The 27,387-nt window shown below is 39.5% G+C and overlaps 1 protein-coding gene across 5 annotated transcripts in view; it reads right to left on the bottom strand.

Moving 5' to 3' along the window:
• The window catches only part of THRB (thyroid hormone receptor beta), a 157,140-nt gene extending 129,773 nt beyond the window's left edge, over positions 1 to 27,367 (bottom strand). For all 5 annotated transcript variants that reach the window (XM_017732120.1, XM_017732118.1, XM_017732119.1 and 2 more), the window contains exon 1: positions 27,101 to 27,367. The gene's annotated coding sequence lies outside the window, so the exon portion shown is untranslated. The remainder of the gene's footprint in view (positions 1 to 27,100) is intronic.
• Between the last annotated feature and the right edge of the window lie 20 nt (positions 27,368 to 27,387).

Below are 27,387 nucleotides of genomic sequence, written 5' to 3'. Positions count from 1 at the left end.
CTTTCTCAGCTTTATAAATATTGTAATTAACACACAAAAAAAAAAAAACAAACCCTGCTGATAGGGGTTGTTAAAATAATGTACTTTGCTACTGAAGCTGTTCATGATTTTTCTTAAGGAAGACTCACCACTAACTTGTTGAACCACAGAAAACCAATACTGCTAAAATTGTCAGACAGCAAAATAGATGTAGTTGAAAATTTCCTACTTTAACACACAGAAAATTCCTGACTGCCTGGAGTAGTACAAATAAAAATGTTCCTTTTTGTTTCAGTCATTATTATTTCACCTTTTTTGTTCTATGCTGTTCAGCAGAAACTGAAAAACCGAAGATACAGAAACACAACTTGTCATTAACTAAAACATGGGTTTGATCCCTATAAGGAATACACCCAATTAGCTAAAACAATGCATTTCCATATGATCCAACACTTATCCAGTATACAGTAGGAGAAAACACATCCAGGTGCTCTTCAGAAAATTTAGATATAAAGTACATATTCTGCCTAAGTCTTTGAACAGATATCAGATCAGGGATGAGAGCAGTACTTTTCTTCTTATACTTTTCTTCTTATCCAACCAAATCCCATTCATCCTATTAAAACTCACTTTGAAGCTCCTGACACCCATCACAGGCATCTTCATTTAGAAAAAAATGAAGTTACCAAAAGATGGAAATCTATTCAGTCCTCTAGACAGATTCACCACCACTCCAGAATTTTTTTCAGTTTCCTTTTTTAGTCCCTGCAGGATGCTCTGGTGTTCAGAGGTCCACAAAGAGACTGACTGAACAAAGTAACTACAATTTCCTTTTTCACAAAAGATCCCAGAAAGCCACCCAGGCCTGAAAAAGCCAGAGAGCTCTCATTCCATCAGAGTCAAGGAAGTAAAAAGAAAGGAGTGGGGGATGAGCAATTCTGACCAGGAGATAAAATTCATTCTTAAAGCTGCTCCAGTAAGTTTCAGTTCTTCTGTTAAACAGCTCCCAGTAAGAATTAAAAGCATGTCAGTGGAGGTGGAGTAAAAAAGAACAAAAAATGTAGGGGAAAGAAAAAGACAGCATGGAAAAATCTCACTGACCTCCCTCAACAAAGCTCTTCCTCAAGATGCAAGGAACTCCGCTGGCACAGAAAGTTAATTTAATTCTTCCTGCCCCACCAGTCTTGACTCAAGGCCATTTGATTTCACAGTTCCGGTACTTGCAGTAGTTAGCAAGTTGTGCCATGCACTCTGCAGAGTGAAAAGCCATGGCTGCAGCATGCCAAAGTCTAATCTGTGACAGGCATTCCCAGTTCTGGAACTCTACACAGCGTGCCTCGGACTGCTTGGTGCTGTGAGGCAGCAGACAGTCTGCACAGTCTAAACTCTGGGACCTAGGGATGCATCCTGAGAATGTTTACTACCAGTACAATGCTAATCATAATCAGCATGTGGGTATATGCTCTCTACAGGGTAAAAAGGCAGAAGAAAGTCTGTGTTTAGATCGGACAGCAAAGACAAGATCATAGCCGGGAGGCAGAGAACTCATAAAATAGTTCCATTTAAAGCATACATACAGATTAAAAATTAACCACTGTTGCCAAAAAACTGAACATAACCCCACCCACAGCTGTACCTGCCTGCACATGGACTGCCAAATGCAAGTGGAATATGTGCTCTGTGCTCTGCTGCCCCACCAGCATGACCAGCCAAGAACCACCATCTCACATCTGTCCTGCTCCCCAAGAAAGTGCCCAAGAGAGAGTCACCATTTATTATTGCTCTTGATGACTGGCTGTCATAGAAATCAGGGACCTCAATGACTTTTTGGAAGCTAGTTATCCTCCTGGGTCTAAGAATTCTTAAATTTCAGCCACGTAGCTTGACCCAACTGTTCAGAGGTGGAATAATGTTGAAACAAAAATCACCATTGCTACTGCTGTATGCTTGTTGAGACCATACTAAAAAGATAAAAACTCAAAGCTGCTTTACTGAAAATGCTACAAATATGCTGTCCAGAAGCTATTATCCTCTCCAGTAAACGATGAGTCCACAGATTGTAATGTCTGCAGTCCTGTTTTGCCAGCATTTCCATTACAATTCTCTGTTTTAATGAAGAACTAACAAGATTAAATACACTTTGGCTAGTAGACCTTCAAGTTCTATTACAGTACATTGTATTTACATTAGAAATGTTAATGTCACAATTCTCCTTGACTTTGAAAAGTAAAATGATAAATTAATTTACTTTTAAAATAAAAACCATACCAAAAATAGTTGTTTAAAGTCTTCAAATTTATTCCACTACTCTTTATAGAAAAGGTACGTTATTTATGCCATTAAAAGGAAAAGCTAAGGCATTTTTGTAATGTAAGAATTAATTGAATTCAAGAGAACTAAGCATATCCCCAAAAAGGGCAGCTATTCCCTCTGTACATAATATAATCATATGCCCTTAACCCAATTATTTTCTTCCTCCGAAAGATATTCAAGGATGTCATCTCCATAGGGCCTGGCCCAGTGCCACAGGAAGCACAACGATGCACACTGTAGCCGATGAGAAACCCTGCATTCCACTTAGGCTTGAAAACCTTGTTTAGGACCAAAGACTCAAGTGTGAAAAGCATCAGGATGTCGAAAACAAGCCTTCATACTTATTTCTTAACTACTGATATTCATCAAAACTTTAAAAAAGCAACCAACTAATAGTCAGATCTAAGGGGAATCTTAAAGCTTTATACGTGACGTATGGCGATGGTGAAATGGGAAGTTTTGGGAACTCGGGTATTCATCCCACGTCTGTTTAACCATATACTGCAGTTATTGGTGGAAGTCACCACTTCTGAGATTGATGGTACAAACAGCATCCTGGAATTTTCTCCTCTCCTCTGCCAGTTTACTGAAGAAGAAACCAGGGAGCAGATATGCTGAGACAGCCAAAACAAGGTTTCTTCAGCCATTCAATCATCCTTAGATTCAGACTGCTTTACACCAGATGCCTGATTTTAATCATTGTCCATATGTCTGAGTAAGCATAAAATACTGCAGAGATGAGACTTGGACCTTCATATTTTTTCTCAGAAAGCATACACTCTTCTGCTTATAATGACCACAGTGACACACGAATGATTATGATTTTCTTAATTGTCCCTGGTTTGTCTTCTGTGAGATGGCTGAATTTAAAAAGCTAGTATCTTGAAGGACAAATGTACAGTAAGTATTGCCACATAACATCCCCAGCCAGTAAAGTTCATTGTTGAGTCCTAGAATAAAACATGACAGACTTTGTTATGTTATCTTTTCCAGGGTGTCACTACCAACCCAACACATCCTAGAACTTAATAAAGCCTGGCTGCCTTCAACTCACGATACACCCAGAACATGTATTTTTTCCCCCCACTGCTTTTTCTAATAACTGGTGCTGTTCTATTCTTCTTGGGATGGTGGATGACAACCACCACACCTACACACTGGAATGCAGCTGTCAGGGTACTTCCATCCAAAATTAAAGCAAGTTCCATGAAAGCAAAGGTTTAATACATGCATCTAATGGGGGCAACATATGGTGAACTGCTCTGTAGCACATTAACTGCTTTGAGTCTAGGATTTTTTTTGTTACATTTCTTTCTTCTGTTTTTTTTCTACCTGTATGGCACATGCCCTCATTTAAATCCTATGTACAGCATGTGTCCCAGTAAATTGTCCCAGTGCAGTCCAGAACTGTGGCACAGACTGCATGATTTGAGCAAGAAATGTCCTTAAGCTCTGCATACATTTTGAAAGCTATGAAAAATACCCAAAGAATAAATAAAATGGAAATCTGACATTTGAAAGTCAGTGGAAGCAAGCTTAAAGGGAGTATTTATTTCTTCTTATTTACGGTACTCTAAAGATTTTAAGGTGTGTTGTACATCAACGCTGCATAATCATCAGGCCCACAATTCTGCTGGGAAGTGTTTTTTAAATGGCAGTTTTGGTTGCCTATATGAAACAGACAACGAAATAAAAACAGGTATTTCTAAAAAAGGGCTTTGGTAAATGTCTCCCTATCCCCAGTATATAGAGAAAAAAGTTTCAGTGAAACTGAGTTATATTTCATTAGTGTCTGCAGCTGCCTAACTTCTCTTCATCTCCTTTGGAGCAGTGGTGGAAAACATTGTTACTGACAATGACATCATTTGCTAGTGATAACCAACTATGACTAAATTTAAAACGTTGAATCAAGGGTTTCTGGCTAAGGTAACAGGATAAAAGCCTTAAGGAATCATTTGCTTTATTTTCTGGAGCTAAGGTCAAGCATGCTGAAGCTCCAGCAGTTTTTTTGAAAGGTGGAATAGGGCTAAACTCCAATTAAGAGACAAACTGACAGAGTAAGATATTTGCTTAGGAGTTAAGTAGTAATGTATCAAAGCAAATCCATTGGATTTGCCTTTTGTGTTTATTTCTACCAAAGGAAAACAGAACAAAAAAAAAATCTATCAAAGTATTCAAATTCAAAACTGGATTCATGCACATTGAAAACCTTGGAATGCACAACTAGCAGACAAGGGGAAAGTGGTATTTTCCCCACTTTGGATGCTCCATAAAAAAGGCTTCATTTACACTTCTGTATTTTTAGAAAGATGGTGGTATTTGCTTGTTTCTTCCAGTATATCACAGATAGTACTCAGCTACTGGGTTTATGAGGTACTTGCAATTGTAACTCAACAGACAAATCCTTTGTTATAAAGAGAGAACAAATAATGGGGATTTACAAAGCTGTAATTATACTGAGAGGGTTTATGTGCAAGGATGTATTAAAAGAAATACTATAAGCAAAATAAATTTTTTTAAAAGAAATCCTCTGAGCATTATCACCACTTATAGTAAGGGATATTTTACCATAAAAGGGATTTTAAATGCATATCATTCCTAAAGGATGCCCACAGACTCTGCCAAGCTCTCCTACGTAGGCTGAAGTTGGTAGCATATACCTGTTTTACGGTTAGCAAATGATGATGAACAAGCAGAGCAAACTTTGAGCCCAAAACAAATCACACTAAAGGCAGATGATGTACTCCAGCAACCAGCCAAAGCATGTCAGCTGCTGCAAGCCTTGGCAGTGAGTGGGAAGCAGAGACCGAGGTGGTGTGCCATCCCCAGCAGCCGCACAGGTGGTTGCATGACAGGCACGAGCAGAGCCACGGAGCGAGGCGTCCAGCCCGGCTCCAGATCAGGCTCCTGTAGGGACACCAGCACGTGAGTGACACCCCTTCGGTAACACACCACCAAGGACAAAGACCATATTCTTGCCTTTGCTCTGGTCCATCTGGTCATGAAAGGCACTTGGACACAGGAGCAGGATGCCCTAAACCATGGGGGATGCAGGCAGTATTTTGGATCTCCTGTTTCACCAGCAGCTTGCTGAGGACAGGTGTTCCCAGTACACCAGAGACCTGTGGCTGGTTGCACAGCATTCCCCAGGAGACCCACTCCAGATACAGCTGTGCCCTGAGGATGCTTTTGAAGCTGGCTGCCAGCCAGCTTGTCCTAACAGTGAGGAAACACAGAAGCAAAGAGGACTGCAAGCATCCCACTATCTGTATTAAAGATGATGTTAGGTTTCACTTCAATATATTCCATGAGCAGAACATAGCTGAGAAATTATTTTACTATATGATGCACATTTTTTTATTTAGTAATGGCCACCACAGTTTCTACTCTTGTTAACTCAGAATGATTTCTACATCTCTTCACAGTAAAACATTGAGCTGGGAATAACAAAGTCAAAATATTTTATATAAATTTAATCTGATATCGTTTTGACCTTACTGGCTTTTTGGTAAACTGAAATGGGAGAATCTGACCGTTATTTAAGAAAATACAGCAAATAAATTGGAATTACTTTCCCAAACCTCTTGTCTAAGATCAGTGATTCATTTTCCTAGTTTAGATTTTTAAAATAATTGATTACTGCTATCAGTAACATTCAATTCTGTATTGGATTTTTAAGGTTACACTTGAACACATCAGAACTGTTGCTAGGGCAATGTATGACCAAAAAAAATCCACTACTTTATTATTAATTGCTTTTATGGAGGCAGGCACTATGATTAATTAGATGGTCAAGGGGATTCCAGATCCATGCAAAAGACATCAGTTGCACTAGTAATATGTTTCCCCTTATTTTTTTAAACATACTAATTACAATGCTTTGACTTTTGGCATGGGTCCCTGAACTGAGCTGCAGGAAGGCAGTACGACAGGGAGGAATAAAGTGGTAGGAGGCACTTGGAGGAAACCCAAGGTGCAAGGGGGCTGAGTGGTGCCAATTTGACTGGAGGGAGGAATGGGCAGCATCACCTCTACTATCCTTCCACATCAGCATAGAGCTGGTGGTGATAGGAGGTGCTCAAAGCCTGCTGCAGAGGAGAGAGACAGGGAAAATAGGGGACAGAGGCAGAGGCTCATAGTCTTCCATCTTGATCCCTCTGATGTATGATTCCATGGCCATAGGAAATATTAAGACACAAAACATTCTACTTTCTCTCTTATCAATTTCATTCAGAAAACGTTTTCATACTTGTTTAATTCCCTATTTAAAAGGAAGGAGTTCAAGAAGTGCTTGAACAATGCTTTCAGGCACATGGTGTGATTTTTGGGGCTGTCCTCTACAGGGCCAGGAGCTGGACTCCATGATCTTTGTGAGTCCCTTCCAGCTCAGGATATTCTGTGATTCTATGACAAAGCAAGTAAATATAATAGCTAAGCTACAATGGATTAGAAATCCACACTTTCAATTTTACAAACCAGAAGAGCTTTTGCTACATATAATATTTCAACTTTGGTGTTTGACCCTGAAATTAGAAAAAAAAAATCTATGATTTTTGTATTTGGGATCAGTCATAGGGACTACGTAATGGAAAAACTCTATAATTTTCTGAACCATTATTTTATTTTGTTCTCTCGTGGTTCCAATTGTTCATTGTTAATTAGATCCATTCACAACAACTCATTGTGCAAAAGGCATACTCTGTTTTAATCAAAATCTTGGACAGCATTTTGGATGGCATCTTTAAAAACTTGGACAGAACACTCTGCAGTTTCCTCACCGATGAGGAATCAAAATTATTAACTATGAATGCATCTTCCATGGGATGCTGACACTTATTATCAGGTTATTTTGATTCTTGTTTCATGGAACTATTTTAGATTTCCTTCTGTTTTGTACCTGCTTTCTTCACTCAGAACAGTAGTGAATTGAAAATCTGACCCATAGGACACATCCATGGTGAACTCCTAAGTAATTTTTTCATTTCCATTTTCTGCCATGAAGAAAGTGATCCTATTAACACAAAATGTGACTGACAGTCTCACCTATTTGAAATCAGATCATTTTATTTATAACATTCAAATTATTTTCCCCATTGTTTTAGCAGTTAAGAGAAATGGCCAGTGTTTGGGAATGAAACACACCAGCAAGCTCACGCTCATGGACTGTCTTCATAGATGTATTTTGGTGACAAGGTTCAGATTATCCTCACAGGTAGTTACTGATGACAAAAATCTGGAAAATGTTTCCTTGGCAGAAATAAACACAGTACACCACTTTTATCTATCAATATATAAATTGTCATTCGATGAAACTTTTGATTTTGGTGCTGCTGTTTCAAGAAGCCTTGCTAGGTTTTACATCTTGCTCCGTAAGATTAAGTTATTTCTTTTATGTCAGGCCACTTAGCAACTTCCTTCCTACTGTCTCCCCTCACCAGAGCCCCATGGAATCACAGACTGACAAACTCAGTCTTGCTTAATCATCTGTGTAGCAGCTTCATCACCAAGGAGAAGCAAAAAAGGAGAAAGTAGCATTGTTTATCATGTTTGTTGGCACATGACAATGGGATTGAGCACACTTTCACAAGTCTGCTGATGACACCAAGCTGTGTGGTGTGGTTGACACACTGGAGGGAAGAGATGCCAGAGGGACCCTGACAGGCTTGAGAGCTGGGCCTGTGCAGAACTCCTCAAGTTCAACAAGGCCAAGTGCAAGGCCCTGCACCTGTGTCAGTGTAGTACCAAGCTCAAATATAGGCTGGGTGGAGAAAGGATTGAGAGCAGCCCTGAGGAGAGACTTGGAGGTGTTGGTGGATGAAGAACTGGACATGACCCAGCAATGTGCACTCACAGCCCAGAAAGCCAATTGTGTCCCGGGCTGCATTCAAAGCAGCGTGGCCAGCAAGGCTAGGCAGGTGATTCTCCCCCTCTGCTCTGCTCTGGTGAGACCCCACCTGGAGTGCTGTGTACAGTTCTGGAGCCCTCAACATAACAAAGACTTGGACCTGTTGGAGTGAGTCCAGAGGAGGCCATGAAGATGATAAGAGAGCTGGAGAACCTCTCCAATGAAGACAGGTTGAGAGAGTTGAGGTTGTTCAGTCTGGAGAAGGCTCTGGGATGACCTTGGAGCACCTTCCAGCACCTAAAGGGAGCCTACAAGAGAGCTGGAGAGGGACTTTTTACAAGGACATGCAGTGACAGGATAAGGCAGAATGGCTTTAAATGGAAGTAAGTAGGCTTAGGTAAGATATTAGGAGGGAATTCTTTACTATGAGGATGGTGAGGCACTGGAGCAGGTTTTCCAGAGAAGTTCTGGATGCCCCAACCCTGGACACATTCAAGGCAAGGCTGGATGAGGCTTTGAGCAACCTATTCAAGTGGAAGGTGTCTCTGACCACAGCAGGCCCTTTCCAACCCAAACCATTCTATGATTCTGTGAAATAGCCACAAAATCAGTGTTGCAAGGGCTATAAAGAGAAAATTACAGAGGATTCTTAACTGCAGTATATAAAATAGCAAAATCTCACATGCTGTCTAGCCATCAGTTATTCCTGCTAGCCTTCCCCTTGCAGGCAATAATAATACAATTGTTTTATAATAAATGACACTATATCATAAATTATAGTATCATCACATTGCACTATGTAATCACAGATAGATGTAAAAATCTGTTTGATTTTAATCTTTAACTTTTTCAAACTATGAAAAGCTTTCAAACACAGTGTGGAGGGAAAGTAATAAGCTCAGTTTGCGCATACAAGAGGTGATTTTGGATGCCTGGGCATTTCTCTGGCCAACTGAAATGTCTTTAATGGAACCTTGTTTCCAGTAAAAACTGAATACCATCTTTCAGATGGTTTAGGTTATGCACTCTAAAATGGCCTTATGCCAAATCATGAGTCACATTTGAAAATTTAAGATCCTGTATCTAGTATCAAAACCCAGCAAAAAAATTAATTCCTCAACTCTGATAAGAGTAGCACCATATTTTGGAGAAAATGAAAGATCACTTTGGTTGGTTTCTTTCCTAAAACAAAACAAAACACAATAGCCAAGGTTTTCAACCGGCCAGTTAAAAACAAACAAATAAACAAACACAAAAATAAGCCTCTTTCTTAAATGGAGGAAAAATTATTTTAGATTGCTCACAAATTAAACAATTTCTGCCTGCACTTTAGAAGAAAAATCATAATAGCAATGACAAAAGCTTGTCTCCTTTTTCGACATGGCACATAATGCTACGTCAGCCCATTTCAAGCACTGTGCCTCTAAAAGTTTAAACTAAACATATCCTATTTCTACCACTGAATATAAATGCTAAGGATCAAAATTCCCCAAAATTTGCCTAGTAAAATTAGCATAACTAGCAGTTTGCCTGCACAATACTTGAAGAATTAACATTCAAAACTCTTAAAATTCTGCTTTGCCCTGAGAAAAGACACTGAAAAGCAGAGACTGATGGAACAGCAGCCTGCTTCCTTGTCACACAACTTTTATATCCGTAATTCCAAGCAAGTTTTGCAAAGTAACTCACAGACATAGAGTTTCAGGGGAAAAAGTTCAACATAGCTGAAACTGTGTTGGTTGGATGCTACAGCACGACAGACAGCAGCTCTTTATGCCAGCACAGCAGGAAAAAAAACTCAATTGCTTTTAATAGACAGGCATTTAGTGCAACTAGTATAATCTGGAGTGACATTTTCTCCTGTCTATTACGTAAGCTGAAAGCTAAACTTGTGCTTCTATACAGTATATTGCCTATGTTCAACACACTGCCTTATCAGCTTTCTCTCCATTTTTAAGGCATTTTAGTAGCAAAGAAGGGGGGATTTATCACATCTTTCAGATCCCTTCTTAATATACTATTTTCTTCCATTCTGTGTTCATGTTGCCACACAGACAGGCTTCAACAGGAACTGTTCTTTGTTTAATTAGCACTGTTCATACTCTATATCTAAAAACCTCTCTGAGAATTTTAACTATCCACAGAAAATAATTTAAAAGGTAAAGAAAAATCCAGGAAATTCAAAGGAAATAAGAAATTAAAAGAAAAAAAAAAACAAAGAAAAGATGGAATTTAAAAACCCAAGGGCAGTCAATCCATTTTACCAGCATCATTCCCTAACACCTCTTTTTCAAAAGAGGAAAAGCAAGGAAATGGGTAGTTAGAGACATCACCATTTTTATATCCCAGGCATCTTCCAGAATGTGCGAACATCTACCTTCGCAACAGCAATTATCCTTGACAAGATTTTCAGAATGGCACCCAGCAGCAGCCTTAGAGAGATCAGGAACTGCCCACAGAAAGAGCAAAACAGATAATGACAGACTTGCTCTGCTTAAACAGGAGTTTATGACTCCAAGATACTTAAATTAATAATTCTTTCCCAATCTTTCTGTCCATCTAGCTACTGTTACTCACCTCTGTGCTGCCCCTGGATAAAGCTGGTATCTTAATCAGTAACCCTTTCAAGATAGTCAGCTCCGATAGACTGACTTGGTTTTAATGATTTTGATAGACAAATAAAGCTGTCTAAGTGCTAAGGAGTCTGCATATTTAAGATTCAGTTATTGAAGAAGCAAGTGATTAAAATCTAGTGGGTTTGCAAGACAAGTTCATAATACAACATAATACAACACGTAGCATCAAAAGGCCTCACCAGCCAGACATCTGAATACCAGAAGGAGACACAAGGCATAAAAGAAATCAAACCTTCAAAAACAGCATACCAAATTGATTAGGCAACACTGGAAGAATGAGTCTTACAAGAGACACTTTACTGTGTGTATGTGCCAAACACGTTTATGATTTCTCTTAAAAGACCTATCTTGCCTTATCCTGGTAGTACCAGATAGCTCACGTCCCACCTGCCTTCCAAAAAACTGTGTATCCCATAATAAACAACACTGCCCCCATTAGAAGAATGTTCCTTCCAGGTACATATCAGCTCCTGAAAAAGTACTAGAAATGTCCTACCCCGACGTTTTCAGAGCTGCATCATGAGCAGGAATCTCTGACTTTCCCAATCTGAAGCAGGAGCATTCAGCATCTATGCACAGACAACACTGCACAGCTTGTTGGACTACCTATGGGTGCGAGAGAGGTGCTGACCACTCACCCAGCTCTACAGACCACGAGATCTACAGTCTGTAGATCTCCTCTTCCCTGTGCATCTGACAGAAAGCCTCCTCCACGTGAAGCCTTCTGCTGGGAGCACCGAGGGGAATGTAAGGCAGCAGCAGGCACAGCTCTAGCTCACAGAGCATGACAGGGTGCTGTGCTCAGGAGGTACCAATACCGAGCTCTCTCTTGCCACAAAACCCTCCTGCAGACAGTATAGAGCCCATGAGTGCCCCTGTGAGCCATCCAGACACAGGATCAGAAAAAAAGTTTCGAAAAGCCTTACAAGAGAACAGAAATCTATGAAACTGCTGACAGACTCACTCAGAAACCTCAAGATGCTCATGCAGGGAGCAGTGACTGGAATTTCAAATATAAAATATACCATCTACCCTTTGGGGTACAATGCTCTTTGTAGGTTTTTGTTTTTCCTGTTAAAGGAATTTTCTCCCATATGCATGTTGCTAGGGGACAAATGGCTGTACTTAAGAGAAGACAAAAGGGCCTGGCTACTCTTTTGTTTCACCTGGGTGTGGGGTCAGTTCGCTCTTGGCGTTCGGAGAGTGAAGCTGCAGAGAAAGGAGCTGCTGGTTCTTTTTTCTTCGGCCATTTTTCTTTCTGCTGGAAACAACGCCGGGATCCCAAAGCTGTTTTCCCTGCCCTACCCATTGCTGTGGCCGCCCTGCCCCGCTGCTGCTTCTCCAAGCCTTTGCTACTGTTGTTTTGTTTGACTGGTTATATACATATATATATATATAGTAAAGAACTGTTATTCCTATTTTCCCACATCTTCGCCTAAAGGCTCTTGATTTCAAAATATAATAACTTGGAGGGAAAAGGGGTTATATCTGCCACTTCAAGGGGGGCCTCTGCCTTCCTTAGCAGACACCTGTCTTTCAAAACCGAGACACTACCCTATACCAGACAATGCTCTTTGTTTTCTATTGAAATTTAGTACAGGGGCTGAGAAGACTTCCTATGCCCACTAGCTGGAGAGGGCTGTGAAACCAGCAGTGGCCCATGCTCTGCCCTTTTTCAGAAAATAGATGCTGAATGAGACAAGCAATGGGAAAAAACAACCTTAAGTTCAGCACAAAGGAATCTTTTTCCTCATTACAGCACAAAAAACACATGGCAGGGGTGTATTTCCATTTAGTTTTCTTTGTGTTGGTTGCTTCTCTTATTTCAGACTGGTGTTGAGCTGGTGAGGCTGACAGCCATTTTCATTCACTTGGCAGAGCCCAGCTGCACGTAAAGTCTTCACATCATGACAGCACTGCTAACATTTTCCCTCTAATTATTTTTGCTCAGTATTCTATTCTCCAGGTCAAAAAGGAAGGAAGAGCTTCAAACACTTAGAAGAGATGCCTCCTTCTAAAAAGAATTATCCAGAAAAACTGCAATTCAGAATTAATAAAGCCTCATGTCTTTTCTACGGAGGTTTTTTGAGTCCTATATGCAGAGGAGAGTTTTTCATTTATCAGGCAGCAGAAAGGGAAGGGCTTTCTACCAGGTGATTTTGAAATTCTTGGTCAAAGGTTAACTTGGTTTTTAACTTCAAAGTACAGAAAAACTGGGAGGTTGAAAGAATACAGTGAAACTTCAGAGAGATATTACCAACCTGAAACCAGGCTATGAAGGCACGTAAAGCTGCCTTCTGTGCTACACCTTTCCTTGCTCTTGGTTTCATAGGCAGTTCCTAAGAAGGGAAAAGGCAAAGTCCATTTGGAAAAGTTTAAAATATAATCAGATTTTTCTGGCTGGCAGTACCAAAGGTGGAAAGGCAGTTTCACTAATTAGGATCTGAACTTCTGCTTCGACTTCAGGTTTTCATAATGTTACTAGATATTTTAAAATATGGTACTCATTCATTGCAGGGTGCAGCACCCGCAGGGCAGTGAGTAATGGTTATACTCTTGCTTCAGTACTGGCAGCAGCATGTTGGACTGGAAAATGAACCTCTATTTCCTATCTATTTTTATAATCAGTTTATCTACCATCTCCTTAATTCTTACCCCCATAAGCACACTAGAAACAAAACATTTAAGTCTCAGTACTATACTGAAAGACATTCACAACCCTGCCATTGACAGCTCACCAGCGACACTGACTTGTAACTGAGGACAGCATTTGGCCCCAACCAGTAGTCTGTATGAAAAATTCATGAGCTAAATCTTTTCACTTCTTTTATAAATAGGAGACAAAATGAGGGAGTCATCACTTAGTCAGCCAGGGAATGATTCAAAATCCAAACCTAGGATATCATGTTAAGGAAAGTAACTGGTAATAGATACAAAGTATATTTTTTCCCCATAGCAGGAAAAAGGACAAAATTAAGTTGTTCTATTTCATGCCTTTTTTTTCTGTTGCTTCTATTAATTGAAAATGTATACAATACCAACTAAACATAGCAGTAAGTTATCGGACACAAAATAGAAATCTCTAGTATTATATGAGTAGATACATTTTGCTGCAGCCCTGAAGTCATACATGTTACTGAGTTCTGGTTTATTTGCAAGCTTTCCTGTTTCTCTAAACACAAACATTGCTTCTGTATTTTGTGACTAGCTCTATATTATGAGGTGATATTAGCTGAGGAGGTGACAGCTGACAGGAACTCTTGAATGGAAGGGTCTCTTTTTAACTGATACACACAAAGCTCTGTATTAGCTCTCACAAGATGCACTGTTTACTAAAGATGATTACCCACGAGTAAATAATGAGTCATGATATCCTTAAAAAAGCAAACACACAGAGTTAAAGAATAATTTCTAACACGGGTAAACAGACAGCACTGAAAATTGAACCACTTAGGTGCATTTGTCCTAATTAAGTGTTTAAAAACCAGAGAAGCTATAGAAAATAGCCATAATTACATAAAAAAATATGTCAGAAGATCTTTAAAAGACTGTATCTCTTTTCATATGACTGTAAAGCACCATTTACAGACATACAAATAGGTAAATGCAGTCTTCAATATATGCAGGTACAAAAGGAAAAGGGATTTTTATTTGGACAACACAACACAAACAAACCATGGTATTTTGTCATTCTTAATGGATTACTACTCTATCCTTACAAACAATTCAGACCAAACATACTGGAATTTAGGCAAGAAAGCAGCACTGCAAATTTAACACCATAATTATAACAGGGATGCAATCTGCTCATTTTTATTATATGTTATCAGATGACTTCCTAGCACTTTGGAAATTTCACGTCAGGAAATTCATCTCCAAACAATCACCAACTGGTGAAAGAGTCTCTTCCTTCATTATTGCTACTTCCATATGCATCTTATTTCTAATGCCACCTTACACATTTCTAAAATCACCACTAGGCTCCAAAAGTTCCTCAGGGCAGTATGATGACAGAATGAAGATTATGAAAAATAGGCTTATGCCATGTCCACTATTCATCTGTAAGGATTTTGCCTAAAACAGTTTGCTCCCAGTCATTCTGCAGAGCCACCCAGACACCTGTGAAGTTCATCAGCAGTTTCAGAAGGCAAATTAAAAGGAATCTAGTGATCCTTATGACTTTTCAGCAGCTGAGAGTGGTGGCTCTGGAGTAACAAGAGTTAAAGACCATAAACATACTCTACTGGAACTGTGACTTTTCTTTTAATCTTCTGAAATGTTTCCTTGTAAGGACTAAACTAGAACAAGCTGGATTCTTTTAAAAAAAAAAAAAAATTAAGAACAATAAGGAATTATGTGAATATAGGAAAAACCGAGCTGGTTTTTTGAGATTATGTGATTTTAAATCACAAGTTTCTTGAAAGCTGTTGTAACATTTTAAAGAGCATTTTTTTGAGAAGAAACAGACAGCCAGTGAGATGGCCAACCACAGCATGGATCTCACAACCTGCCCTGCAAGTTTTCTAAATTACAGACACACTTCTGAATCAGGGTCGCATATAACCTGCAATTCTGCAAGGTCCTCCTCCTCTTCTGGCTCACTAGTGATTGTTAAGATCATTGAAAAGGCACCGAGTAGCTTTAGCTGCCAATGTTCATAATAAGAGAGATGGCACTTCTTCCCTGACAATCCACAAACCTTAAAATACTACCAAAAAGAAAAGGAAAAGGAGAAAAGATCACTGCAATCAGAGCACTTCAACTAGAATAAAGACTCCTTTAGGGCACTTTAACTTCCAGTCTGAAGCTTAAAGGGAAAATTAAATAAAATCTAAAATGTCACACAGTGCTTACAAGACCACATATGCTTACTTTCAGCAAATACCACTGAATCCTATTTTTGCTGTACGTTGCTTTATATTATTGCATATTTTTAACTACAGAAAAATATTACACTTAAATAAGGAAATACTTCCATGTATTTTCCTTTTTCCTTTCCATGATGTAAATGGCCCATATTCTCAGTGTTGTTACACTAGAGTTAAATTAGGTCAAAGGCATTTAGTGTTCAAAACCAGGACATGTCACTACTACCACAAATGATCATACAAGAGGGGACTTCAGTAGCTGGCTATTCCTCATTCTCCCAAAGTCTTCTTGTTCTGTAATACACAGCTGCCAGTGCTTTACACAACTTAATTCCTATCGAGCACTTCCAGGGTGATAATACCATCACACATGGACCAAAGTCTAGTAAGCAGATCCCCTTGTTAAAATTTTAAAAACCCTCACTTTTTGCCATTACATTTTACCAATACTTTCAGACAATACTGACATGGTCACTAACAGATATATACAGACACTTTGCGGTCTTTGCTAATGTAATTTTCGTTTCACGCTCTATTATTTTTCCAAATCCTGCCTGAACTCTTTCCTGTTTAATCTCTTCTGGTTAGGAAAAAAAAGAATAAATAATGAGCAGTACACAAAAGGGAATGCAGCGTTCTAGGACTGGGCTTGTGTGAACTACAGGAAAATGGTACAAAACTGAGAAGAGCTGGGATAGCTGTAGCATGATGTCATGACCTCTGTTTACAGCCACAAATTACATCAGCAAAGTGACAGTGTTCTGAGTGACCCTGCATTGCTTAATTTTCTCTCTCTTTTTTACCACTACTGTGCCTGTCTTTGCTTTACCAACTCTAGTTACTTCCTCCAGTTCGATAACGGTCTAAACAAACATGTACTTCTCCTACACGTCCAAGCAGAAGACCCAATTTTACTGTCAACACAGCCAGATCAAAGGAGCTAACCTGTTATGGAAACAGCAAGGCCAACACCCTAATAATGCCCCAATTCGTTCTGTTAACCAAAGAGATAAAATTATTCTTAATTAACAATGTGTAATTCAGCAGAAACATAACTTGAATGTAAGTGTTGACAGAAAGTGAAATTCATTGACTCAAAAATACAATGCATTTACTCCCAGAAATTCAGCTACTGATCTACAAAATGCTCAAAAGACACAAAAATACGTGCTGTGCTGCACATCCAGAGATAACAGAACAGTACACTATCTTAATTCAGTAGGTTTTGCTCTGTTTGTTGAATTACATAATGCTGATTAGAGGACATTAGCTTGGATTACAAAGGGAAGAGCATTAATTGCATTCAATACTGCTGGCTAACTGACATATAAGACTATAAGGAGCCTTGAGTTTTCACAAACATTCATCAAGTTTTTCATAAAGATATCAGTAAACAAGAAATGCAACAATATTCAACAATGAGATTTCACATTACAACAGAAAAAGAAAAAAAACAAAACAAAACCAAAATCTAAGGTAAAGGTCTGAAGAAGAACACGTAAGAGCATGGTATAAATTTAATCCCCAAATCAAGATATTAGAGTTGCCATATACACAGGTGCATATGGCTGGGTATACTGATTCCAAATTTAGCACTGTAGATAAAATTACTTCCATCTTAAAAACACCCTGTAAGCAGATCACTTTGCTCACAAAACTGCTGAGCTTTGGAAAACAGTAGGCTTGCATCACCTACCTTTATTTCTGCCTTTCTTAATTCTCCAGCCACAATAGCCACTGAAGACAATCTCATTAAGTTTTGTTTTGGAGTCCTGACCCCTGACTTCAAACGTTGCAGGAAGATGTGCATTTATTAAACATACATAAGGTTGACTGAATTTCAAAAATCATTGTTGGGATCATAGCCTTTTCTTTCTGACATATCACTTCTGGGCACTACTTAAGGTCATAATCTGCCTGTGATACTCACAAAGACTTTTTCACATGGAAATGAGGCAGTAATTCCACCTCTTTGATATTACTAAAAAGGTAGGTTGTTCACCACTAGGAACATCATTGCAGAAAACACATCCAGGTAAACTAACAGTATAGTACCACAAAGACTGCTGGCATCTGCTGGCTATAACTTAGTAACTCAAATTTACTATGCTGAGACAGAACATAAAAGGTGTGATACCAGACATCATTTTTTTCTGACTCAAAATGCATCCACCAAAAAAAGCAAAAAGCATGCAACAAACACGAATCCCCAAAGACTACCCTCAATACAGATAAACTCAGCAAAAGTTAAGCGTTTAAACTGTAACTTCTGATCTGCCCATCTGCTTTCCCCACTTTGCCCTGCTCTCCAGATGGGAAAACAGGTGAGGTCTTGAATTACTCATATGTAGCTCTGTAGTTTTGCCCACACCCTTCTTCCTGTTACACCATCACCCAAGTGTTGTGAAATTTGGAGCTCCTAACAGAGATTGCAGATCATAACTTCACACAGCAATAGGTAAAGCTCAGTCCTATTCTATCACATGCCTTGCAACATCTGCCAGGTTGAATCTCTCAAATTCTTCCTGCCTAAAGCTCTTTCTGGGTTTAAATATTTCTTCTCTTAAAGAAGAAAAAAAATGACACTGAGGTTTCCACGATCCTAATTTGCAAATTGTTTCAAGCTCTTTTAGATTAGATTACCTTCCAAAGCAAACACAGTAATGCCATACTACTCTCATTTCCCGAACACAGACCGCCTTAAGACTGTGCAGGGCTCACAGTGCCTTTGCTTCTTTCAGCTGCCCATTTTCACACAAATGGCTTTCATTGACTCCAGGAGATCTTTGAAAAAGTACAGGATGTTCCACTCATCCAGAGTTATTTAAAGGAGCAAGACCTAAAGAAATATTGACAAGATTAGGCATGATGTATCAGGAAGCACTTAGCAACAAAACATTAAAAAAGAAACTTAGACTGTAGATTTGATCTTGTAGATCTGGGCTTCAGTGGTAAAGGTCTCCCTTTCCATATCTTTCTTGCACTATCAAATAATTAATTCAGCTGCAGACTCATGATCATCAAAACGGAATACAGCTATATTTATACAGACATGCTTTGAAGAGGCTGAGCTCAAGTTATAACTTGGCTTGGAGCTGAACTTCACAAAGAGCAGTCCAAGCTTTTTGTCTTATTGCACACTGTGCTTGTACAGCCAGCAAGCAATATCCTCTCAGCAACTCAATGCCCCTTTTCCTTCTATCTCCAACATAAATTGCTGATAAACCTTCCTGCTAGTCCTAAGCTAAGAAAATGAAGTATGTCAAAAATATTGAGAAATAGAATTTTTTCAGGAAAAAGGCAGCCTGCACTGCTGTTGCAAAACACAGGTTAAACCAATGTGAACTTATATTACAGACATGAATTTCTAGCTGCCATTTGTGGATGAGATCCATCTATGAGCAAAGGTAAAGAGATGTCTGCTACACACCTGGCTGCCAGCCAGTGTCCACACTGGTCCCCACAGGGCTGCCTTATGAGTAGGTGTAGCAGTAATGGGAGAGGGAATATTACTTGAGTTCAGGTTTTGTGGCAGCAATTCCGCCACCTTCTTGCTTTCAGAACTTGGGTTTCTTGCTAGAGACACATAACCCTAGAAAGAGATCTCTGAAAAAGCACTGGGAGCCAAACTGGACAGCAAAGGTCAAGGGAGAGGGGAGGGCAAAGGTTCACAGAGTAGTCTGCTTATGTAAATTTGGCTTTTTACATTTACATTCCTATGAGCAAAGTATAATCAGAAAATTACTACTGAACAGCAGGCAAGTCCTGGCTCCTTTTAAAGCCTGTGATTCTTCCTATGGGATCAAAGGCAATGATCCTGAGAATTGTCCTCATATGTGCAAAGGTGAGAGCATGAATTCTCTAAGTTTTAAGTAAGCTCGTAACTCTGATCTGTGCATGGAAAATGCATTTAGAGTACCTTTTAAAGTTACAGAGATGCTTCAGTTGTGTGTGTAGACAGAAGCAATATTATTTGCTCTGCTAATTTGGTATGAATTCATAGTATATTTTTTTTACTCTCCTGAATTTATTATGGACAAGCCTGACAGACCAGCTTAATCTGAAAGTGTGCTCTACACTTTCCACTGAATGAATCTATCTTAAATTATTTTGTATTTCACTCAGCTCTAACAAAGTGAACTGGAATTCTCTTTCAAAGCCTTTTCAGAAAGTTTCAGTCAAGGAATGCCTGAGGCTGGTCTGGACCTGCAGGCTGTCCAGTCCACCACCCTGCTCAATCAAGCAGGGTCACCTGGAGCAGGTTGCCCTGGACCATGTCCACCTGTTTTTTTAGTGTCTCTGAGGATGGAGATGCCACAACATCTCTGGGCAACCTGTACAAAGAGTCTTGCTATTTCTACAGAAGTAGCAAAGGAAATGTTTGGGGTTGGGCTTTTTTATATACACAAAATTTTAAATTCTTTTTCTTCCAACTACTTGAATTCTATTCCTTGGAACAGAACTTGTAACTTGGCAAGAAAGGACCTTATGACAAGGATGAATTCTGCTGTCCCTGTGAAAATAAAATCTAGTCAGAAAGGAAAAATGGGGGAGAGGGGCTTGCCTAAGTTTATTTGTGCTTCACAAACATTTGTTGTAGTACTTGGAAAAAAAACATGTTCCATCCAGGTTCTTGAATTTACCAGCTATCAGGAATTTCAGAAGATGCGAAGACATCTGAAAACAGAAGGGAGCACACTCTATATACATATGGTTTTCCATGTATATGGCTTCATGCAAGGAAAGTGGCACTGGAGAGAAGCCACTGCAGAGCCAAAGCAAGGAGACTTATCCATGTCAGTGCAGGTAGGATGGAGAGATGAGGATGGCTAGCTCAGGGAACAGCTCTATAGAGACAGTATGACCAGAGCCCTCCCTCCCTCGGGAATTACAGAATCCAGCACTTTCTTTCCCCAGGTCATGCTACTCCCACTCGTGCCTAACCTCCAAGCACAAAAAGCACTTCCCAAAACTAAGAGAGTGCTTTGATATGAGGCCTCTTGAAGAGATAACAGCAGAAGATCCTTCTGCCTCACAAAACACACTCCCACCATCCTCCCACCACTGGAAAGTCACAGCCAGAATGGCTGCAAGCACATTCCCCGCATCCTACCGTGAGAGTGGCAGCGGGTGAGATTCATCTTCCCTGGGCAGAGGATGAAAGCAAACAGGCTTCCTAGGAGGCCTGACTATCAGAGCAGTCTCTGGGTTCTCCCAGAGTTCAATGCAAATGAAGACAGCTGCCATCAAGATGGTATCTTGTGCAAGAACCTACTCGGCAAGAAAGAAGGCTTCATGCATTTCAGAGGCTACAGAGCCTATCACCATTTTTGTCCAAGTCTCACAGCACATGTCAGTGCTCACACACACACGCAGCAGAACTGCCAGGTAGGGGTGCAAGGGAGGGAGATGCCAAATGGCAGTGGGACTGGGGATAAAGAAAAACCCCAAAGAACTCAATACTCAGTAACTCAGAAAGTCAGGAAGGCATAAGCACAGCTTCTGGCCAACACAATGGCAAGCAGGACTCTCGTCATTGGCGTATCCCTTCTGGTGGCAAGAAGGCCCTGTAAGAAGGAATCAGGTGTATGGCAGCTGCCTTCAACATCGGCCAGATTCAGCAACTGGAGCAACTGACAGGACATTCTAAGAGGAAAGAAGGTCAAGGATGCTATCTCCATGCATAAGACTCTTCAGAAAAACAAAAGGTCTCTAGGATCCCTCTCCCATTTCTGGCAAAGGAGAAAAGTGTGAGGTGTCTGAGGCATGGGACTGGGGGCAGGGGAAACAGGACAAGCAAGAGAAATAGAGCCAAAGAGTTCGCAACAACTGAATGTGAAGCTGGGTAATCAGGTTAGATACCTTCATGGTGCAGAGGTGATTTTCAACTCAAAATTCGCAATAACCAGTGACAAACTACTGTCACACATGTATAACTCACAGGCAAGGACCACATGCTCACAATATCCTACATAACCAGTTGCATACCCTGTGATCTGATCCCAAGTTTCCTGGTTTCAAATAAAGTTAAGAGGAAGTGTAGTTTTCAAGGATGACTATTATTACATAGGGTTAAGCACCCTGAAAAGTGAAGCAATACCATTCATGGACTCTAAACCTTAGTTACCTGCATATATTCAAAGACACCTGAATTAAGGCTGCATATCAAACCCTAATTCTGGTATTTCTTCTCCTTTCTTTAACCTTAATAATCAGCAACTTCTGCAGTTGAATAGTTGATCCAAGTCCTCTGGCCAAAGCTGTTTTATTCTGGTCACACAGAGGATTTCAATAAACTAAATCACTTCAGTAAGTCACATCAGTGACTCAGGCATAACACAAAATATATGCAGTTCAGCACTGCATAGGAAACAATCTGTGTTCCAGATATATTTTTCTCTGTATTGGTAGAAATAAAATTATATTTTAATATTTAGAAAAAGTAATTATTTTGCTTTAAAAATTAAATTTGTCACAAATACACTACAGAGGAATATTCTTTTAACTCATATGTGCATGGTCATGTATATTCTGGATTTACACGGATACAACTCTGTACAGACTCTTTCACAGTTTATCTAACTGGATAATGCATTTCACCTTATCTTTTTTTAATGAGAAAAAATGCAGTATAGAAGGTAAGACACCTAAGTTATAAAAGAAGGTTCAAGATAAACCCTTCAATTTCCTGAAGTGAGGAACAAAGTTATTTTAAGCCTTATACATAAATGCTACAGCTCATAATTATACTTTGAGGCACCTTGCACACAAACATGCCACGTTTTTTTAAAAGATGTATGAAATATTAAAAATAAAACAGAGCCGGGGACAAGTTAATAAATCATGGGAATAAAACTATTTTAATGTAAAGCTAGAAAACAGTATAATGTCACATGAAGGCAATCCTACCTGTCAAAAGGTGCAAGAAGGTAGGCAAATGGACCAGGAATATTTTGTGCTAAAGGTCAGAGGAAAAAAACAACACTAAAGAAGAAATATCTGCAATTCATTTATGCTCATTCTTTCCACTGGTAGGAAACCAAGCAGCAGCAGCAGCACTCCATACCTGCCAAAGTACAGCTGGGCTGGAGCACATGGCAAAGAGCTGGCACAGCAGAATCAAGAGAAACAATGGAAAATCATGAGTGGGAGGTGTGGAGTTAAGAGGATACTTAAGGGGGCAAAGGTGCAAGACCAAGTCAATGGAAGAAAGATGTGAAGGTCTACAAATGAAAACATAAGAAAGGAAAAGGCCCATAGTTCAAGAACACTGTACAGCTGTAGATAATGAGAGCAAACGTGACACTTGACTCAAGGAAGCCAACTTGCAACGGTGATGAAATCAGCTCTTCTTAACCACAGAAGAATATTTTTCTTGTGAATGTTTTGAAAATGGTTTATCCATATGCATGTCACTAAGATATCAGTTAGTGAGCAATTGTTCAAGGACCCAACTACACTTATGTAGTTGACAGATACTTCTGGTTTTCGTCAAAGAGCTCCTTTATTTTCCTACCACAGCTGTTGCAAAGCACATCTTACTGTCAAGCAACATTGGTGCTGTACCTGCGGCATGCAGTTCATGCCAACCAACTCCCACGAAGTATTAAAGAAGACACTCAAGCATCAGCATCAAAATAGGGAAAAAAAGTTAGCAGGTGAGCAGAATGAACCCAAGATAAAACAGAAATCATTGTGTATGCATACATACAAGCCATTTGGTTCTACATGTACCAACTTCACTCCGTCCAGTAGAAGAAAGACTTACATTTGGGTTGACTTTAAATTCACTCGATGAGACATTGATCTTCTTGCTCTGTTTTCTACCTTACTATTAGGAGCTTGATAATCAGTCATTTTATTTCTTCCAATGGAAAAACAGAACCCTAATTTATTGGGTTAGTTCACCAGAGGACATAGAACAGTTCCGTAGTCCAGAATGATCACACTGCTCTCATGCATGTAATCTAATTATAACATAAGAGTATTTGCCCTTTTAGCTCACCAGTAAAAATTATTACAGCTTCTCTATATTTAAGACACTTGAGGATATAAAGTATTTCTTTTAAACTACGGTTTAATCTTTTATTCTTTCACTAGTTCACTAGTTTCACAGGATATTTAATTTCTAATAAGATAGAGTTAGAGTAAGATTAGAGTAAAATGAGAATTTTTATGACCAAAAGCATTCAAAATTGAATACTCATGTTAACTTTTGTGTTTCAAATAAGCATTTTATTTGCTTTCAATTTCCTCCTCTCTAGTTGCAGGCTTACATGCACTTTGGCAGTGTGACCATGCATTGAAAAGGTTAACAACAGAACCAACTTTCCCAACCAGTCTTTTTACTTGCATTGTCCCCCTACCATGACCATGCTTAAATTAAGTAGTTGTGATGGATAATGGAAGAAATCTCATTCACGTGTTGTGAATTAAATGAGAGAAACAACTTATGCAAGACTCAATTAGTTTATTCAAAATGTCCTCTTGGACCACATACAACTGATGGAATAACATAGAATTAAAGGAACACAATTCTTTAATCTTTACACAGAAATTTATAGTCTGCCCTTGATTTTAATGACGAAGGTTCTCATAACACATGCACTGTTTTTTTAGTTATCCCTGTACAATACATAAAATCCTAGCTCATCCCTAAGAAGGGAGATTATTTCTTCACTGCACCATTAATGACAAGTTTAAAAAATGCCAGCAGCAGTACTGCCACACTAGTGGCCACGTGAATTATTCTGCTACCTTTTTTGATGGGATAAATTAAGCCAAGCAGATCCCTGGACTCAGACTTCCTCACCTACCCAGAGGTCTTCCTTCAGTTAAGCAGATAGAAGGAAAGCTCCTTGGTGACTTGGCAGAATTCTGCTGTCATACACCTGAAGAGCTACTGAACAGCTTTTATTTATTTACTTAAATGGGGCCATGCAGGAGAGAATCTAGGACTACATATATAGCCATTTCTGATATTTGGAAAGAAGGAAACAAAGATGAACTGTGGAAATATTAGGACAATCCTTCCTGATTGATCCTCTGACCCTTTCTGACAGAAAATTCACACATTAAGATCCTGACCATAATCTCTGGAAACCCATGGCATGGATGTGCTGCCTCAGTCCCTGCAGGTAGGTGGAGAGTGCCTCAGCACTATCTCCACCTTTCCTCCAGAGGCCAGATTCTCATGTGATTTGGAAATCCCACAGGAAAAGGGACAAGAGGGAGAAAATATGCAGCTCTGCACTGCTACCCTACACCTTGCAGTACAGCTCTGCTTTCTGCCATGACGGCCATCTCTCATTTAAGAGCAAATTAGTTTGGTCGGGAAAATTAGCACTTTCCAAATCCTAGAAGGAAATCCAAGGCATGAGGGCTCACCGTAATTGTGCTTTTCCTGCCTTCCTTCATCTCAGCCTATTTACCTGAGCTTCTTTCACATGCATTCCTCTTTTGCCTTCTTTAACTTTTTGTAATAAGCAAACCCCAAATCAGTAAACCAGAATATGATGGTGGAGAGATAATGAGCTCCAGAATTTCCTTTTCCAAGGAGCCAAAATTCCTGGTCTCACCCTTCCGGTGGTAAATGAGATTCTTGCTGGAGGACGTCCTCCCTCAAATCAGGTGGGTTTTTTTGAGGTTTCATCCCCTGACTCTCTTCCAAATGGAATCAAATTTCAAGACAGGCTGCACTAGACAATAAACTCTGACAAACTTCCATGATTTAAGTTTAGCAGTCCTTCTCCTCCCTACTGTCTCTTGGCTGGGTTTTTACAAATAGCCAAGAGGAAAAATCATGCTCATCATCAACAACAGGGAAGCCAGGAGAGGATATACGCCTGCCACAGGTATGTGTTATTCTGCAAGCTTTTTCACAGAACACTAGTATCTGTTATCACTAACAACTTTCTCCCCTTCACATTTGTAAGAAAAAAACCCCCAAAAGGCAGCAAACAACCACATACTGAACAAGGGAAGTACAACACGCACATCAGAGAAAGCATGTCTTATGACTTCAGATGTCCCACTAGTCTTTGAAAGCTCTTTGAAAAATACCTGAAGAAACCCATCTTCAGGGTAAGCAGCCTTCAACAAAGCATTTTCACTTTTTCCAAAATCCCCCATGTCATCCTGACGTAATAGGAAGCGATCAGATAATAAAGTTAATGCTGTAGCATATAAGAGAGTGAACAAAAACACCACCACTTTCTACTGAGCAGAAGAACATTCTCACAAAGAGATAGTACACAAAATAATTGACTCTACATAATGACTTGGATATGCAAAGCATTTTGAAAGGACTAAAAAATTTGGCGTAGCCATGATGTGCTCAACACCAACTCATACAAGACGTTATCCAAAACCAGCAAAAATCAATGGCAGATTTTCCATCAACTCTAACAGACTTTGGTTTGAGCCCCTTCAGCTCTGAAAATCAGAGTTCACACAGTTAAAAGCAGACGAAAACCACAGCTAAATCCTGCCTTTTCCAACATGGAGCCATAAGACGTTTGAATTTCCATCCAGCAGCAGTGCCCTCGGTTTCACAACTGGTATGTCAGGACTAGATTATTCCATCATTAGCAAGTAACAATGGAACACACCAGCTCATCCAAAGGTCACCAATTCAAATAAACTGGAAGAAGGCTGAGACTAATTTAAGGGTCCTGGGACTAATATGAAGGGTGATTTCATGCCAGTTAGGAGAAAAGGAAAAAAAAGCCCTGTGAGGAAGGAAGTAGGCATACACAGTTTCACAAAACTTTTGTTGTTATTGTGCCTTAAACAGCTGTTCTATGAGAAAGTGAAGGGCTATACTTTCCAGTGATTTACTCCAGCTTCTTCTCTTTAAAAAAAAGGCTATACATTCATATAGCTGTATTATTTAGGGTTCAAAGTAAGGGAGAGAACTCAAGCCTCTCTGTGAGGCAATACAACTAACCAATGCAAGTGCACTGATTATGGTAAAGTCTTCTGAAGATTACCTTGTCATTACTGAAATTTCTTAAAAAAGAGCAAACCCTTTGCTCTGTTGTTTTGGTTTTTCTACTCAAATGTTTATTCTGAAGGGAAAACAGGAACCAGAAAATCTAGTAAATTGTCTCAACACACAAGTAGTACTGAACTGTAAAAGGAAAACAAACCATTTTTATAAAAATATCCAGTCTATCAATTATGCAAACATATATTTACCACAGACTAAGTTTTGTAAATAAACACTAAATATGTTACTATAACTAGCAGATGGCTCCGTTCAAATGCACGATTTTTGTGTTAAAATACTAAAGGGAACACGGGTTATACTATAGGAAAAAAGTCCCGTTTGCCTTCCTGGTAAGACCTGGTATTTATTACAGCGTTTTTAACCTGTGTTTTGCCTTCCTGCATCCGGATCACAGGAGGGTAAACAAGGTTTCTAGGGACCACGGGGCTATGGGGCTCCTACCACTCACCAGAACAGGTGCGATCCTTCCTTCCCACCGGCAATTGGCTTCATAGGGCTGACAATTTTCCCTTTTTCATTTTACTCGTACGCTGCCTGATCAATCCACCCACTACAGCTTCCAAACCTTCCTCGTCTATATTTAGTTAACAATTAACACATTTGGCTTTTTAACTTCGCGGATTTCTGTTGTTGTTGTTGTCGTCGCCGCCGCTTTAGAAAGTCAAATAGAAAACTTCAATGGATAAACTCTTAACGGGGAAATACCACCTATGCTGCAAACATAAATAAATCAGG

This window comes from Corvus brachyrhynchos, unplaced genomic scaffold, assembly GCF_000691975.1.
Source record: "Corvus brachyrhynchos isolate BGI_N302 unplaced genomic scaffold, ASM69197v1 scaffold53, whole genome shotgun sequence".
Taxonomy (NCBI): Eukaryota; Metazoa; Chordata; class Aves; order Passeriformes; family Corvidae; genus Corvus; species Corvus brachyrhynchos.
Note: the sequence above shows the minus strand (reverse complement) of the source record. Positions and strands in the feature narration are given on the sequence as shown.